The sequence below is a fragment of the Liolophura sinensis genome, chromosome 7 (assembly GCF_032854445.1).
Source record: "Liolophura sinensis isolate JHLJ2023 chromosome 7, CUHK_Ljap_v2, whole genome shotgun sequence".
NCBI lineage: Eukaryota > Metazoa > Mollusca > Polyplacophora > Chitonida > Chitonidae > Liolophura > Liolophura sinensis.
This window is the reverse complement of record NC_088301.1, coordinates 44,566,328-44,572,327: the sequence shown is the minus strand read 5'-3', so window position 1 is coordinate 44,572,327 and position 6,000 is coordinate 44,566,328.

The window sequence follows — 6,000 nt, the reverse complement described above, 5'->3', positions numbered from 1 at the left end:
CACCTTAATTGCTAGGTATCTGAGAAACATACTGGTTTACAGCTGTATTCGAACCCACGTCTTCTTTTTACAAGGGTTAGTAGTAAATTATAAATTCATAGACGTCGACAATAATTGTGCAATAAAGCAATTGCAGGTGTATATAGATTCTTATCACGACTATTCCCGTGCCATTTGACATCAGAAACTTAACTGCTGATGAAGAAACTCAAGCGCGTTTACAACGCTTTTCACCGAAACATATTTGAATTTGATATTTCTTGTTGGTACAATTAAAAGGGCGGGCGTATTTTGTTTGACTCTTTGATGATGATCATTTCCTCATATGCACAAGCATATAGCAGTACTTAGGTGTTGTTACTCAAGGTATGTATACATGCTCAATGCCGAATTGCTGTTGAAGGGAAAGATGAGAGATGTGAAATGATAGACGTCCGAAGTTTTGTTGAGTAAACACCGCGGATCATGACCTGGCACTCTCAGAACTGTCAAGACTCCTCGAGATACGAGTGAGGATTTTCTGTTAGATACAACCAGATAAGAGACAACCTAAATGGATTTGTAGAGAAATAAATTCAAGAAAGGTGGCTGATATACATCTTTCGCTGAATGGGATACCTTGGCAGCCAGAACTTTTAATGTCTTAGCGGTAGGGGGCGGGAGAGCTACTTATTATTTGGCTTTGTAGACAGCTTTCTCCTAGGTTCGGGATTTCAACGGGAGTCAAATTCATTTCTTCGTTATCATTGTGATTTGACTATACAACTGAAAACTCTCCAGTTACACCACAGCGGAGGGGAAAAAAGCTTTGCGTAATATTTAGTCTTGTCTCCTTTTTTCTGTCGGATTTTATCTTCTTGACTTGCGGTGTACTTTTCTATGTTTTTGTTCCTGTCACTTGACTGACACGCAGGACTGCCTATATCCCCCTGCCGTGTTAGCGTGTCATGAACGCCGTAGTTTTGTCCTTAGTACTTATACTACTCTATTACATGGGTTACCTTTCACCTATGACACGTGCACACTGAACGCTCACTCCAGGTATTTGTTTTATAGCGTGAATTTAACCAATAGTAATGTGAAATAACACTTAATGTACTAACAACGTGCAATAAACAGCAATTGGTTTCCTCCCATCATAATGATGGACGCCGCTATACAAGTGAAATATTCTTGAGTGCGGCGTAAAACACCAATGAAATAAATACACATAGTGGCGATTGACATTTCCCTGTTGATTCCCTCTCATTGATACTGATGCAGTATTTCGGTCTGCGTATACAACATAATGGACATAATCGGCCCACAATTCAACATAACAAATTTTAAAATCGAAAGTTGATCATTTCATAAGGAGCATCAATCAACAAAAAAAACAATGACCCAGCGTGATGGTGTATGTACATCTGATCACAAATATACACACGGTCAGGTGCAGTCACTTAATTTACCTTGTACATCAGTCGGTTGTTTTTTTATACAATATTTCTAGATAATGCCAAAATTACAATTGCACACAACCCTTAGCATGTTAACTTGAGCGGATTTAAGTACAAGCAAATAAAGAAATATTTTCGGTGAAAATAAAGTAGTTCTCTTATACAAAACATTATAGACGACTTCGATGCTCTACTATGTTCTACTATTTTTTAAGAGCTTCTATACCTGCATTTTACCAAACGTAGTTTACAGCATATATTTGTTACCCTATAACATGGAGTGCTCGGTACAGCCCATAACAATAGAACGCTTATTAATTTGTCGATGAAGAGATAAAATCCAAGAATCAATCTATGCGGTCATGGTAAATTGTATGTGGGCGTGGAGACCATGTTAACCACCGACAAATGGTTGTATTAAATACCATCAATCAGACACACTAATTTATAGATATACTGAATCCATTATAACTTTGAAATCCGTTGTATCGTCTCAACAGTACCAGTAAATGTTCCATTTTCAGCCAATTTTGTAATGAAAAAAGGAACAACAAAAATCTCCATGGAATGTTTTTAATCATTTATTGCATTTTCAGCTGTAGCAGGAAATAAGATCCGTACGGAGCGGATGAGGGTGGAGTCATCACAGATACACAAATCCCACAACTCATATCTTGGGAAACTGTGTTATTTCGCATTTCACTCCCACCATTGGGCGTGGCGCACAGTCAGTGTCACCAGAAAACCATTGCCACGATCAGATCGAATTTGAATCTTCACTGAGGTAAAGATGTCAAGTTGCCGTAGGCTTGTCCGGTCGGCCCAATAATCCCTTTGTCGTCGTCGTTTTCCGTATCAGACGAAAACGGAAGACTGGGATTAAATCGCTTATCAAACGATTCCATGTATTTAGAGCTGAAAAATATAGCTTCGCCTTCAGAGTTGTATAATCCGGCTGCTCCTGAGTTTATTGCTTCAGGTGGGACTAACTAGACTTTTCAAAACAGCGGTCAAATGAATCAAAGAATACAGATATTGCAACATTGGGACTGATTAGTGATAACTTATGAATCAATCTTGTAATTATCCATTTATTGAGCTTCATTTAATTAACGACCATGAGTTAGTTCAGTAGCCATACACACACAAATCGATCCAATTAACAATTACTCCACCTAACCACCAGTCAACCAATTCACAGACCATGCATATGTCAACCGTTCAACAACCACTCGATGCACCCAGTCTGTCCATTCACCGTCCATCCAACTAACTACTAGCGACCAATCAGCCCATCCACAAAAAATTACATGTACATGGCCAGGTACAAGTCAACCAGCCATCCATTAAATTTCAGTTAAATCATCCATGAGTTCACTTAAATGCCTACCAGTCAACCCACCCTTTAACAGTCCACCTTATTTGCCTAACTACGATTTCACCCACTCTTAAATCTTTTGTCCACCTAGTATCTCGACACTAGTCCGTTAGTAAATTAATCAGACAAACCATTCTATGACAACCGCTCAACTCTTCAATAAAACAACCTTACAATTATTCATTGACAACGGATCAATCCCAAAAACTTTGTCACTTTGATATAGTCAGTTTTAGAGGTGGGGGAAACAGGGTTACAGGGGATAAACCAACGACTTTTGGTAAGTTACTGGCGAACTTTCCCACATTTGATGTACATGTCGATATGTACACCGTATTAGTGGAAGATATGTAAACTAACAATTAAACACGGACCAGTCCACTCATCCATGTCAAACAGGACCCATATCCACGGCTTAAGCCATCGAGTCATCGACTCTATAAACCTCTTCCCAAGCCTTCTATTACACACGAAGCAGTCAACCCGTCCAGTAGTAGTTTAAAAGCAATTTTCAATACGATCCAGGAAATACCAATCATGTATGAATACACGCTCATCTGAGTTCACAACGAACATCCCTACACCAGTGTACCAATAACTTTACGAATGATACTTGTTGTTGCCTCGCTAGGTGCTCAGCACTGGGGTGATAGAGCAAAGGAAACTAGACTGGTTGGCCCAGTGTTTGTGTATTATTGCTGTGCGGGGTGTCTTCTCTGGTGTCTTCGGCATGATACTACTGGTTCGGCAGCACTTGAAATTTCACGAAATGAAATGATGACTAAACTTGCATACTGTATTTTACTTTAACTTGATACTTTGCTATAGTTTAATTGGTTTTATAAGATAACAGGAGAACAATATTTGTATTATAAAAAGGAGTAGAGTAGTTGCTGGCCAGGTAGAAAAGAAATAACGAAATGTGGCCAGTCTTCCTGTATGTGATGCAATAGGAAAATAAGAAGACTGCAAATCTCGGCATTGCAGGTTCTTTTCATCCAAAAGAACGCACGAGGTGTGGGTATACAAACTTCAGCCCTGAACAGGAAGTTTGTTCTTTCGTCCCCGGTAACAATATGTAGTCAACGACGCTCTTGTAACTGTATACGTAGTCTTGTTAATTGTCTTCCACTAATATGGTGTACATATCGACATGTACGTCAAATATGGGAAAGTTCGCCAGTAACTTACCAAAGGTCGTTGGTTTATCCCGTGTAATCCCGTTTCGTACCGGTACTATGTATATGGTGTTAAAATGATTCTAAAGTCTGAAAAAGTAATACTATATAAAATAATATAGCAAACCTTCAGTGGGATATGCGCTGATCCTTTTCTTTTGTCAAGAAATCTCCGGTATAGTCACTTGAAGAGGATATATAGATATAATCATGAAGCACGTCAAAAATTGGACAACCCGTCTCAAGTTGGTACACAAGCCAACATATATTGACTGTGTTTACAGGTTAATGTAGTTTTCGACTTCAACAAATAATACAACAGGGCTGCACGTTGCAAAATTCAACTGATCATAACCTAAACTTATAATAGTGTTGAATAAAAAGTAAAACGCTATATATTTACACACTATGCACGTTGTGCATCCGAACACACAAGGCTTAAGACATTAAAGTTTTAACTAAATATTAATGCACTAAACAATCGATTGGCTATACAAACACTTACCTGTGAAACTAGGGCAAATATTCGTTATATAACTGAGCATAAGCGAAGATAACTTATATTTCGCCCTGGAGGCTTGAAAATGGAATATATATGTTTTAAACCTCTACATGTTGAACGTAAATACTTTAACATTTGCTACGTTGCGCACAGAGGTATGCCATTTATTCCAAACACGTAGTAATTGGTTCTATTGTTATCTTAGAGAATGTGATTAATAATCCAAGTTTTTTTTCAGTAGCTTTCGTGAGGTTTGTGAAACAAAGATATCTGTTAGGTTGACCGGTGATGCACTAATATAAAAGCATTGGTTTAATCCATGGTGATGTTCAAATGAAAACAATGAATAAATCCTAACTTCAAAGGCTTTACACATACATATAAAGGAGGCGTGGTTTTAATTGTCTGTTTTTGCACGGCTTCTTAGTGAAATAACAATAGTAAAGGTTTTTGCCACGAGGTATAACAGTATGAATTTCACGGAGAATCGGTTATAACATGTCTTCACTCGATAGCTTACTGGCTTATGTTTCAAAACAAAATAATCGTCTGATGATTATATCTAGTCTGATGCATTGGAAGAAGAGACTCTTTGCCCCTCTATGGAGAAGTTATACAGCAAACCTAATTTATCATAAAGATATGTTGATTATGACCGTAATGGCATTGCAAAGGCACGGTGTGTTTTCACTCTTGTGGTAAGTTTAAGGTGACCCTTTTTCGAGATATAGAGATTATGATGTCCTCTAGTGTCGAAACAGGAAACCCTTAGGGCAAGCAACTCAGGTGGCTTTTTTACCCCGCATGTGTTTTCATGTTATTTTTTCGGCGACGTCTTCAGATGAAACTGTATTTCATTGAAAAGATAAAAATACATTAAAAAGAAATATTTCTATCTGTGTGTGTTATCTAGTTTGCGGTTTCCGTTTGTCCTATTATTTTTAATTGTCCTTTAAATTCACACTCTGTCTGAAATAAATAGACGTTGGTATTCTTTGTGTTAAATTAATAAACGAATTCAGTTGGAGTGAGCGTCTTTGGGACGAACAATTTACCGGAAGATCGATTTAGTGTCTTTGACTTAACAAAAACAAACGGCACTTTGCCTTACATCCTTCTTACCTGTTAATTAGGCTCATCCCTCATATTTGGAATACCCTTGTAAAATCTGCACACACACATTCCTTTAATCTTATCTTAGCTAATCTACTAAAGAGAAATTGTCAAAATACCTATACACATGCATTTAGAACAAATCAGTGTAACACGCAAGAGACACTTTTAAACAGTGTTTATTTTCCCTCCAAAAGTTCACATGCAGCACATGTACTTTGTTCAGAGGTGGTGTAGTAAAAGCAAAGGTCTTGTATTGTGTGTGATAACAGAGGAAAGAAATTTGACTGTGACGTCACGTTGCATCCTTTCATCTCATGCCACCCAGAATTGTGGCTAAAACATGCGCGGTCGATAGACAACTTAGATAAATAGCAGATCGACACCAAG